This window comes from Zonotrichia albicollis, chromosome 8 (genome assembly GCF_047830755.1).
Source record: "Zonotrichia albicollis isolate bZonAlb1 chromosome 8, bZonAlb1.hap1, whole genome shotgun sequence".
Lineage (NCBI taxonomy): Eukaryota > Metazoa > Chordata > Aves > Passeriformes > Passerellidae > Zonotrichia > Zonotrichia albicollis.
The window spans coordinates 15645770-15659200 of NC_133826.1; the positions used below are offsets into that span (position 1 = coordinate 15645770).

The window sequence follows — 13431 nt, forward strand, 5'->3', positions numbered from 1 at the left end:
GCTTGTAGAATGAAGACTTCATTTGGTGAAGGGCCAATTTTCCCGATTGATAATGTATAAATAAAATAATGCCTAATTTGCTACCATTACTAATGCTTTATATTCTATATAATTGGAAGCAAATTATCAATTTATTTAAAATTGTTTACATACAAATCTAATTTTCTTTAAGAGTGGAAATCAACGGCCATTTCTCTTCTAATTTCATGATGTCGTTACATATCACAAAGACTAAGCATAAGGGGCTTTTTATTTTAAATAATCTCACTATGTACTGAAGTTAAACCTTTGATAAAACACTACCCAAAAGAAATAAAAACAAGTCAATAATAATCAAATATAATCTCATATTTTTATTAATCCAGGGCAATTTCACATTTGATGCACATACAAGAATTTTAAAGAATATTTTTTAAAAGTATTTTGAAGATACTGCTTGTATTTTCCATAAAAATGATAAGAAAATGGTTCATGTAACTGGCAATGTTATTAAGTAATATATATAGTTAACATTACTTTTGTGAAACAGTCACCGTATTCCTTAAAACAACTTGATCCTTTTTATTCAAAAGGAAGCAAAAAAGTCTCACAAATACCAGTTAAAGACTGATTCTCTCAAAGATGACTTAGTGAAAAATAATGACTGACTGTTAAGACCTTATATTTGTGAAACATGAAACAGGTCATCAGCAGGAGTCCACAGAAATCCAGCTATACTGTTTTCACACCAAGGTTCACAATAGCCTGATTTTCTTAAGGTTCTTGGTTCTCTCTGAGCCTCACTCCTCAGATGAACATATGTGAATATCATTCTGGGTCTATCATAAGTTAAAGCATAATTATTTGTGTGAGACAGTGGTATGGGCACTTGCCACAGTCAGCAAAAGCACTACTGTTGATCATGCGTCTTTCAGAGCTCTAATTCTTGCAAGTACCATGTCACCACATCCCTGCGGAACGGCACATGAATAAAAGAGGCTTTTTATGAGGTACACAGTGAAAACAAAGCCCACCAAGGCAGATAAATTCTTCACTGCACAGATTATCAGACCAAAATATCACAAACAAATGGAAGTCAACGGAACTTTCTAAGCTTGTGGGCAGAGGGAAAATAACAGGAAAAACTACCTTCTCTGCCTTCCTGGATTTTTTTCAAATGCTGGTATCACCCATGTTTCATCCCTAACAACAACTTCCTATGATTCCTGTCAATTCTTCTCAGTTGTCCATGACAACTACATCTATCATAATCTGGAAAAGCAAATCTAAATAATTATGTCCTTTGAGTCTAGAACACAAGTCCTTTTTCTTCAACTACTCTTGGATTAAGTTCCCTGACCTTGACTGAGCAGTAGGTTTTGTCAACAACTTCTATCCTGTGATGACTGAAGTTTGTCCAGGATACACAAATCTGGTAAATCCTTACTACTCCTTCACAGAAGACATCAGTTCACATAGAAATTATTTGCAAGAATGCAAATGACCTCATTTGCAGTCAAATTAGGAATAAAACAAAATTTAGCAACTGCAAAATAGTTGCTAGGCTCCTCTCCAACCATATATATAAATGTACATGGCTTTCTCTCATCTGGGGGATTTATACCAGTCATGAGATTTTTGATATTACATGCATTTTTCAAAACTTCCTAGAAATGCTGTCCATAATTTGAAAGATAATATAAAGAATTTTATCTGTTAATACATCCCACTCCCCAAAATGCAGTGGCATAAACACTAATGTCCAACATACTGCAAGAGGGAGTAACATTGAATATTCTGCTCAACAAAAGTCAGGCTGCCTAAGGAACACTCTTCCATGCAGTTCTGGATCCAAGTAACTCCAACACTGTCTATTTTCTAAGAAGACTAGATCCTTAATGGAAAAGCTGCTAATAGCTATGTGTTCATTAGACTTGGAAATGGAGAGTCACTCCTCTAGCCTGGAGCCAGAAGGTGGGCTATCTTTGAGGCAGGGTTGATAGCTTTTGAATACCAGATGAAGTCTATGGATACAAGACTGGTGTCAAATGACAAGAGCCTTAAGCAGATGGATGACTGTGTGTGTGCACTATAGGCTGTTGTTAATTTACTAGCTAGAGATAATGCTTCTATAAAATTAAAAATGAGTCACTGGAAAACAGCCTGAGAGGCCATAGCCTGCAGATTTCAGGCCTCCTGGCAGGCCTGCATTGTGGGGGATATGTTTTTATACAATTATGAAAATTAAAATTGCATGTTAGAGAGAAAGAAAATGTAATTGTTTCTCTTACTAGCTATTTAAGCTATTCATAGTTTGGATTTGTTATTCACAATTACATATTCAGTAAAATGGAATAAACTACTCATAGGAACTCATAGACAAGATACACATGAGCAATGGCAAACATATATAATATTAATGAATTTTCAAGTGTCAATATGTGGGTTTAAGTCTGGAACTATGCTCCCATAGTTTTAGCATGACCATATACAAAGTCCCTCCTTTTCACTATTGCTCTGCATAGGACTTTTCACTGCTATTGGATTATGTTGGAAATAACCTTTCTTCTGCTTTTATCTTGGAATGAAAATTTCATGTTAAACTTCTTGCAAGACTGTCAACAGATTTATGTATCATAACAGAGACGAGGCTGTCTCATTGTTTCCTTGCTTCAAATGTAGGACCAGACATCAGATTCAATGTAAAATTTTTGTGAGAGTCCATTTTGATAAAGAAGTAACTTTATCACCAAAGGCAAAAAGGGAATGGTAAAGAATAAGTACACAGGTCTTAGCACGGTTCTCATGCTACCATTCACTGGGAGGGATACCCCTTACTACGCCATCTAGAACTTCCTAGGCCACTCAAAACCATCTAATCTTAAGAAAACAGTGAAAACAATCTGCCATCCAAAGAAGCTGGATCTAAGCTGTCTATACAGCCAAAACTGCTCTTGATCCCTACATGTATTTATTTATCAAAGGCCCTAAAACAATTTAACCCCCTGCCTGACAACCAAATTCCCACATGTGAAAAATATGCTGTAGGGAAAACAGTTCTAATGCCTAGACAATTCCTTTAATGTTTTCATCTATCCAATGAAGAAGTAACAATGCCTTGCAATTTTTCAGTACTTTTTGGCCCTATCACTGTTGTTGGATATATCCCTTTGGATACCATTGCCCCTAGAATCCCAGCTTAAAGACAAAAAATAACCACAGTTAGTGACAAGGTCAGAAGAAACCAAACCTTGTGGTGCCTATTCAGGGTTCATGTAGTTTTTAATCCACAACCCCAGAGAGCTGATGTGGAAAGCCAGCTACACTGTTCCACTACCTCAGCACCACCGAGTCCACCAGTATTACTGATGGTTTACATGCATGTGAATGAGGGCAGAATTAAATATGACATATGTAAAGAGATGTTCTTCAGAGCTTAAAAAGAGATGAGAGGAAGGAAGGGGAAGAATATGCAGACAGTGAATTAGTTATCCTGCACAATATACTACAATCAAGGTCACATGTAAATGTTTATGTATATAAATACATAATACTGCCCATGCAATATTGTGCCAATTCTTTTCAGACACTGACACTGTCACCGACAGAGACCTCTGTGCAGCCACAGACTGCTGTTGCTTTAGAATTTTTCAGCTTTAGAAAACTTTAATACAAAAGCGTCTACCATAGAGACTTGAGCCATGAGCACATCCAAGTATTACAGTGCAGCACCTCGCAATTCCACTTGAAGGTGAAAGGCTGACTTTACAAAAAAAGTTTCTCCTTTTTCAGTCCTATGCAACACCACCTGTCTCATCAGCAGGACCACTCAAAAGGGATGGGCCTCAAGGCACCTCAGTCCCAAGATTCTCCATGCCTCATTCTTCATCCACGCTGCTAGTAATGTACCATCACTGGCACAGTTACACCTGAACACTCTGGTGCTGCCAAACACCTGGCTTTATTTTCCACTGTCCAAATGAAAAATAAGCATAATCTGCTATTTGAGGATACAGCAAATGAGGGAGTTCATGACAAATTGTGTTGGTTTATGCAGAATAGTGATAATAAGATACAAATGAGAATTTTTTGCTTAATGAATAATACTAATCACGTTTCAACAAATGCTGTGCCCTTCTAATTAGAGAGAATGCATAAAATCAGCTTAATTTATTTGTGACTAGTTATACATAGTTTAAATATTTACTAGAGATTTACTCTAACGTTTGAAATTATTTTACACAGCTCTTGCAGTAAAACCAGACCTAGTAATGTGAAAGAAGTTACAATTCTAACTTCTGCCCTCCCCTTTGTTATGCAGCGTGTGATGTATGCCCTCAGTTTTCAAGACGCAAGAGAAAGGATATTATTGATTTACATGTTAATTCTCCAACTGTTACTAATTTTGCTTGATTCCTGCTTCCAAAGTTGCACTTCCAACATTCATCACTGTAGTACACTAGAGGGGCTGAGCATCTTTTTCAATAAATTACAGGAACTATGACTAATTATAGTGATATTAACTATGCAAAGTAATGTGTAACTTAAAATGGATACGTTTATCATTTCAAATTATGCTTTTGACTCTTGATGGCCTAATACATGGATGCTTTTCCTTTTTTTATACAGACTATGAACTCTGCTATTTTTTCTAAAAATCTGTTTCACAGATATAGGCATACCTTCTGAATTTGATGAATGGAACCAAATCATTTACATCTCATGTAATGCCTAGTGGGTAGAGGATAAGATTAATACCAAGGGCTAGTAGGGCCAAATCCTGATTGTTATAGCAAAGCACTGAGGATTCAGCTTGAACACTGCCATCAGAAGGTATTTGCCTACAGGATTTGTATCCTATTCTTTGTCTTCCTATTTCTAGGAAGCTAATAGTGCAAGTTGCTTGGCTGATAATACCAGCAGCATCAAGCAGTCACAGCAAAAATAAGTGCAACTGACTTTGGACAGTTTAGAAAGTATATTACACAGGTTTAAAATACAGAAGCTTTAAAACAATGGCAGTGCAGTTATGCATGTGAAAGAGCTCTGCATAACAGCAGAACTTCTAGCAGCACCACATTGTTGTAGTTCTCCTTCCAATGTGGAAGAAACAATGCCTCTGTCTTCTCAGTCATTTTCACATTACCTAGCTAACAGCTTCAGCACTATTGCACAGCAGAGTAAAACAGGCCAGTACCTCAACTCAAAGAACAACAGAAAACACATGAACTACCAAAGAGCTTAGTGGTAAATATCTCCATTCCTACATCTACAGAAGACCTGAAAAACTAGCACAGTGCTTTGGAATAAAGCTGGAGAAGGTTTGGAGAAGAGTTTGCTGAGTTGTCATCAGAGCTGGACTTCTGATTTCTTGAGGTTGAGTAAATACTAGATTGAGGTACTAGTACTAGGTTGAAGTACTAGCACTTGAGGTTGAGTCTAGTACTTCTAACCTACTGTTACTAATATTTCCAGGTTTCCTTTCCTCTCATCTTTGCTGCTCTAGGAATAGATGGGTCAGCTGATTGTCAGTTTGGTGTCACCATCTGCATGTCTCTTGGGTGATGGTGTCACCATCTCTTATCAGCAGAAAATGAAGATTCTAGTTGTGACCTGGGCATCACCAATAGCCTTAAAATATAAATCAAGCCCATTTCAATAATATCCTCTTGTGGCTGAGCTGTTTGCCAGTTATCTCAGCTGGGTACATGAGATGAACACTCACTGAAGATAATTTTGGCTCTTACAAACTATGTTGGTAACAAGGAAGGAAATCCTCTCCTAAGAGGAAATGAAATGCTCTTCCCAGAGGTCTTTAAGAAAGGACTTTCCCTCCACACAACTTCCAGGAAAGTTCCTGGCATTCCTGCCTGCTTACTGTATCCCTGTGACTACTGCACCCTGCTTCCTCCTTCACATAGCCAGAATGTCACCAGACAGAGCTGTCACTGAGGCTCCTCTTCCTTCTGAGGCAGTTGCCAGACCCAGGGGAACCAGTGAGGTCTGTGCTGCTTATAGAGTCTGCTCCCATTTTCCATCCCTCATCTTCCACCATTCTCCAGCTTATCAGATAGCCTTAAGACTGGGCCTTAGTATGTAAGTCTGTCTTCTAGGGCATTTACAGAACCACTGCCTGCACAATCCACACACCTCAGCTGGTCCCTAAATTCTGGCCCATGTCTAAAATAATAGAAGGAGAATTTGCCAAACAGTCTTGAAAGGGTTTGAATGTACTAATGTGCTCTCTTGAAAGTCCAAATATAGCACAGAGCAGAACCAGAGAATAATTTGTGTTGGAAATCACAGAAGGTCACCTCATACAAGCCCTGCTCTAAGCAAGAGTCAAAAAGACGAGGCTCAGTCAAGATCTAAACATCCACAAGGAAACAGGGTAACTTGCTCCAGTATGTGATCACTCTCATGGGGGAAAAAATTAAAATCCTTCTATTCAATGAAAATGTTTTGTATCCTAACTTTTAGCTGCTGTCTCCCATCCTGCCGCTGCATCTCCCTGACATGATTTTGGCTCTTAGAAACTATGTTGTTGACGAAGTCTCTGTCGTTTTCAGATCCTCCCATGAGGTAGCTGTAGACAGCAATAAGATACCTACATAGCCTTCGTCACTTAGAGATGAGCAAATCCAGCTCTCATCCTCTCCTTGTATGTAATGAGCTCCAGAGGGCTTAATATGTAGTGGTTCTGATTACTAAACAAAATTTAATTCAAAGAAGCCTTGGTGGAAGACAATTTCTGAGACTATTTAAAATCAGAAGTGAAAATCACTTACTAGCATCATTTACAACTCCAAAGCACAGCTCACAGCTGTCCCAGTTATGTTCTTATCAATCTCTTCTGGACAAGTATTCTCAAGTCCTCTACCTCATCTAATGTTTTCTAATTCTCCTCTCATGAAAATTTACTCTCAGGAAGTCATTGAGAGTTCACAATCTAATTAAACAAAAACGCTGTATGATAAAATTTACAACAGATGCATCAACCATGCTCTTTAACTAGAGCTGAGATTATCAAATTTAAAAATTCCTGATCAAAATCTAGGCTGCTTTAGAAACCTACAAACAGCATGTCCAAAGCAAGGAATAATGAGGTTGTGTCCTTGAAAAGTCTTCTGGACTTCAACACACTTCATTACCATTACCACTTAGAACAAACCCATAGTTTTAACCAACATTAACACTATGAAGAGTTTGTCTATTATTCAGGACATTTTACATGACTGATATTATTTATGTATTTTGCTTAGGCATTTAACTCTCACTTCTTACTTCTCAGGGAAACATGACAATTTAAAGTTCATATTCACTGGACTACTATCAGGTGTAAAATTCCACACCACTGTAAAATGGTGCCTTCTAAAATAGTATCTTTATGTCATTTTCTATGCTTTTAATACTACTAAAGTATTACTAAGTTATTAATTACTAAAAGAAAAATTTCAGCCTTGGATATCAGGATCTCAGACCGCATATTATGAGTCACGGAATTCTAAATATTGTACTACTAGCATTTTTTCCCCAGATATCCCATTTTTTTGGTCATGCAAAGATACAGCAAGACTGCCTACATATACACAACAAACAGCTGGAAATCTACAGCCTGCCCTCCTTTTCAGTACATATCACTTTAGAGACAGAAGATTAACAAATTAATTTGCCTTGTAGGGTGGAAGAAAGCCAAAACACTGCCACTATTTTATTCTGTGTGGAGAAGGAAAATTCTTATATTAGAATAAGAATAGACAAGGATGTGGAAGCAAAGTATGACAGACTGCAGATATGATCCTTTAGGGTCACAAATCTCAGGTATGGAATTGGCCATGTAGAAAGGCCATCTTCTCTTGCATTCACCACTACCCACAACTGCTAAGATCTTTCCTAATTTCTCTAAAGATTTTCTAAGCTCTTCCAGTAACTGTACAGCCAAGAATGAACAAAACTTCAGGACTTGGGGACAGGGGAAATTAGTGCTTAAGAGTCCTGCTTCTCCTCTCTTCATTGTAAACTCCTATAGATTGCCCATCCAACATAACTGATTAATCCCCAAAAAGCACTGAATTACTTCAAGAATATTGATGCACTACCCTTACACCAGTGCTTTTAAGTCTCAAAGATACTCAAATTGGTATTTAAAGAGTAGTTCCTGGAGAATTTATAACATCCAAATCTCCCACATTGAGAACAATAAGGTTTCATGAAAGGAATGAAGAAATATAGCCATTTAAATTGTTCAACAACATTAAAATACTCCTAACTAGCTACTCCTAGGTGAAAAATACTACAGTTTCACAGACAAAATATTAGTTCCTCCTTAGACAGACTTTAAATAAAGCTTAAGTGAGATATCAATGACTGAAATTTGCTCATGTTTCCTTAGCTTCTCCAGAGAGCCTCTAAATAGGAGTTGTCTAATGGCTTTGACTAAACTGCATTTCTGAACCTTAAGAAAGCAGGGTCTCTTCTCTGACAGCTTCTTTTGATCTGATGTTAAGAGATGTTCAATTGCCTATAAATTCTTTCACTAGGCACTACAGATCAGATTTCTGCATGCAGAAATCTGCATTACAGATCAGAGGTACTGCATACCTGAACTCTAGCTTCAGAGGGGAGCACGGAGGACAACTGCAGCTATGTACAGCCCAACATCTTCATCACTTACATACTACACCAAGAGGCACCAAATCATCAGTATCAGGTGTCCTGCACACATGAAAAATCATCAGCCCTATTTTACAAAAACTGATGTGAAGTGCAGCCGTGTCCAGTTACCTGAGCAAGAAAAAGTCTTTGCTCTAAAGAGGTGGACTCAAAGAGCAAGGGCTGATGCCAAAAGCCAAGGGCCAAAGCTGTGCAGAGTGCAGGACTACCAAGCAGCAGTTCTGGAGTTCAGAGCAAGGGGTAGGGATTAGTTCCATGCTGTGCATGTGAGGAACAGCAGTGTCAGTGTGATAAGGAGATAAAGACAAGGATACAAGTATTTCCTAGGCAGAGCAGAATAGTTTCTGAAGTAAACATTCTTTGAAAGTTCATGTAAATTCCTATGAAGTTCCTTTCACGAGAAAACGTTTTAGATATTTTGTTGAATACACTGGTAACATCTAATACTACCCTGACTCTGGTTGAAATTTTGCTGAAATTCCACTTTCTGTAATACTTAAATATACATGGACCCTCTTCATTTCAATAAAGTGGTCCAATTTCTGCCTCCTTAAGCCTCTCTCTACAGGAGAATTTACATAAAACATCAAATTCATCAAGACTATTCTCTATATGTAAAAGCAGATTTCTGGAAAAGCACAGGCTGAAAGCTACTGGTGAAATTGCCATTCCCTCAGGTCCAGGTTCTGTAGACAATAAATCAGTTGGTTAACACAAGCCAACCCACAGGCAGTTCCAGGCTGCCACAAGCAGACTGTTCCCAGTAATTCCATTGGTTTAAAGTTTGTCCATGGTCCCCTGCATGTCACAATGTGGTTGCTGAACAAAAGCTCACCTATGGCAAGCCTGCTCTGCTTCCTTACTGAGCAGCTGCTCACTTTTTGAAACTTATGTTCCCTTTTTGTCCCAGCAACATCCTTCAAATCACATTTCTTTCTTCTTAACATTTATAACAATGCTGATATAAAGCTGTTCCCAAAAGGTTGGCATCAGGTCCTGCCCTGTTATCTGAATTTTCCCTTCTATACCTAAAAAGTACCTTCTTGATAGATGTAAAGGATCTGAGTGTCCAGAGCTGCTCCTGCTCAGATAAGCTGGCATAACATCCCAGAATTCTACTCCACATCCCTTACAACTTCAGTTTAATATATATCAATATCTGTGACTAAATGGTACCTCAGTGTTAGGAGAGGAATCACACTATCAATATGCACTCACAGCATGGATTCTAGGATACTCCAGTCCAGTTGCTCACTGCTGCTGATCCCACTTAGCATGCTAATTCCAACTCCTACTAAACCAGCAGGAAGACAAGACCCTAACTTGTTACAATTCATTTCTATGTTGCTGAGGCCATTTCAGCTCACTGAGATAGTCATTCAGAGAAGTTTTCATTACTCTTTGGTTAATGTGGCAGTTAATGTCCTTGAGCTCCATGTTCCTGTGTCCATTTAAAAATGTGGGAAAAAAAATGGGTTGCCCTTATTTAGGATACAATCTCATAGTCAATCATTTGAAAAATCTTAATTTGGAATTGCTGGAGTGGATAGTGAAACCATTTCCTGAATGATGCTGCTTGCCTTTCAGATTCCTTCTCAGTACTGGAAAGGCTATGTTAACTCTGGATCAGCGTTCTTTAATAAAACAGCACAGCAGTAAACACCAAAAATAAGAGTTTCATTCTTAAGGTACTATACATTAGAGAAATGTAATGTTCTATCGATGTTTCTTGCTGTTTTATAGTTACCTGATATATGTTGGACTTTCAATCCTTTCTATGCCCTGAGCATTCATTACATTTACACATTTTACAGTTCTCTAGTAATTTTGCAATACATTTTCCTGAATCAGCTGATGACATTTAATAGAATGTTTAAGGCACAATATAAAACCATAAATGCTTTTGCTTATTCTGAGGAAAAAAACTGTGCACATAAATTGGTTTTCATATTGAAAACTATGTTGGTGCACCCAGCATTTTTGCTTCTGCTATACATATTAAAATATAACTAAGTGCCTCTTATGCAATACTGCAGCATAAGTACAAATAACAAGCATTTGTACTTTACAAGCAAGCTATATGATTAAGGGGCTATTAATGAAGTGAAACAAAACCTCAGTGCTAGAATGTAATAGTCCATGAAATTCTTATGGGGAGAAAGAGAATCTGCAGTGAATAAATATTAACCTAAATGCAAGAGAAAACATAAAGCAAATAAAAAAAGAAAGCATTTTTAAAGCCAAAATTTTGGTAAAAACTGCTGACAACTTAAGGAAAGTCTATTTGCATACCACAGGGCTCCATCTGCTGTGGAAAATATAGGCTGCAAGAATGATTTAATATTTAATAGAAGTAGTGGCCGTTGTTAATTATAATTTGCACATTTACAAATCAGCACTGATAGCAATACAAATTATGAAATATAAGGGTGTTATGCCGGATACTGGGGAAAATAAGATGACAGACAAAGTTAATGGAGTATCCCTAACAACCGCTCTGTCAGAACACATCAGAGAACTAATCCAGTTACTAAGAGTCTGCAATGGAAAATCTATTTAAAATATTAAAATGCTGTTTGGTAAAAGCTTTTTCCTAGTGCATTTTACTTAAACAGTTGCTTATTGCTCATGGGTCATTAGCTGTACACCCAGATGCATTCTGCAAACTGCTGTTTGAAAGAACAGTAGAAATTAAATAAGAAATAGATTTCTGCAGCATTTTTCCTGAAATCTAGAATCATCTAACTGCAGATTACAGACAGAAAAGTAATATCAGCTGCTTCCAAGATAGGTGCTCTTACTGCTGTTAGAACTAGACATTTCCTTTCATTAAAAAATAAAAAAGTAACATGTTATAAAGCACTTGACTCATTTGAAAAATTTTCCATCCCTGGAACTCACTCCAAGTGCATTAAGAGCCCAATATGCAGAGAAAGTAATGCCAATACTGAAAACTTAGTTCTAGTTTAAGACTTAACATTACTTCAATTTCAACACTGAAACTATAAATAGACTCTTATTTAGTAAAACCACTGAAATTCACATTGATTGTTTTCATTAATCTCACTTTTCTTATCATCATGTAATATGGATTGCAGATAGAAACCATTAATGCTTTAATAGCAACTCTGCTCGCCGAGTCATTCATGCTGCTACTGATTTCTGTTTTCACATCAGGTAGGTGGTCAGTAGCATAAACCATGAGGCAACCCTAACCCCATTTAATTCAGCAGGTAGCTTAGTGTTTATGTCACCTACTAGATACAAGGTAAATGTACAAGGAAAGAGCCTGTAATATTCCCAGTATACAGTTCATTGTAAATCACAAGCTAACTGTGCTCCTGTGGTACAGACAAATCATACTCAGTCTGCACAAAGAGGTACAATAGCTGTCTCCTTAAAGTCCAATAGATTAGCAAGTACATATTCATCTGAAAATCTGGCCATGACTCACCCTAGGCTGATCTAGCAGTATTTAGCTTACAAATTCTGCTAAAAAAAAGTCAAGAGTACCACATTTTAGCTGCAGTTTCTTTTGTCCATGTATTGGATTTCTTTTTATTTCATGTCAACAAAGGAAGGATGTGGAATTAGGCAATTAGATATGCTGATGGAAATGGTCTGGGGAAGCCAAAACTCCTGTTTCAGGGGCACAACACACCAGTTATGACAGAATCATGAAGCTACAACTATCTTTCTGTTCCTTCTGTTGTTAGTGAATATCTTTTTTTCTCTGATCAGAAGAGTTGCATTTTGTCTTCACCTGGTTCCTCATACCACTAGGTGGATAATTAAACAGAGTTAATACTTGTTTTGCTGGAGTACAATTTAAGACATGCTTAGATGCATTAATTTGAATTATATAGTGTCAGTTTCCCTTCAAAAAATGTTATTTTTGAGCATGAAAGACAGTATTTCAATGCTAAAAACATACCTTCTGGTGCAGAAGCAGTATCTGCCCATTTTTAGCTCCTCAATTCCTCCCTTTAGTAATGGCTTCAATAATTAAATCATTCTCACACACCTATGCCTGCAAAGAGGAAAAGTACGCTTTGTTATTTTTGACTCCGAATCTCTATTTATTGTGCAATCAAAAAGGTGATTTTAACGGTATCAAAATTAATGCCCAACAATTGCATAAGATGCTCATGCTTGAATTTTTTAACACACTATTTCTTTGTGCTTTTGATTCTATAAGAATCACAAGATCTTGTACAAGCTGTGTGATGATGGGGAAGATTATCCAGAATTTTAGGCAGCTTGTTCTACGGCAAGATGCCAAGACCTCATTTGACTGCTGATGTCCTAGTCTATAGTAGTTGAGGGCAATCTCTGCTTTTTGTTAGGCAATAATTCCATTTCACAAAGAAAAGTTATCAAGACAAAATAATGATTGCTGCAAGTTCTTCTCTTTTGCAAAACACAAAAATCTCTGATTAGCCAAAGAAATAAGAAATGATAAAATAAAGATAAAATGGTTCAAGCAGAGAATGCAATTCTGGTTTTATGAAAACCAGACCAAAATAACATCACTTCCAGATATTTTTACATTCTTTTTGTGTCATGCCAGCAATGTAAAGACTATCTTAATACATGGCTGAAAATGCCCTTGTCACCAGCAACTCCTCAGATCCCTACCATTCCTAGATCTCCGTGCATGAGTACTAGGCAGAACGGGACAAAGAAGAAACGCAGCAAGAATATGAAATATCCCTTTGGCATGGTTAGTAGAGCAGTTCTTCAGCAGCTGTTACTCAATTTAGTGCTATCTCTATACTA

At 37.3% G+C, this 13431-nt stretch overlaps 1 non-coding gene across 50 annotated transcripts in view; it reads right to left on the reverse strand.

Moving 5' to 3' along the window:
• Positions 1 to 13431, reverse strand: part of LOC141729846 (uncharacterized) — a 485161-nt gene that overhangs the window by 341824 nt on the left and 129906 nt on the right. For 37 of the 50 annotated variants that reach the window (XR_012581340.1, XR_012581313.1, XR_012581318.1 and 34 more), the window contains one exon: positions 12587 to 12682. The exons of the other annotated variants lie outside the window; for them this stretch is intronic. This is a non-coding gene — a transcript (uncharacterized LOC141729846). The remainder of the gene's footprint in view (positions 1 to 12586; positions 12683 to 13431) is intronic. 50 annotated transcript variants of the gene reach the window in all.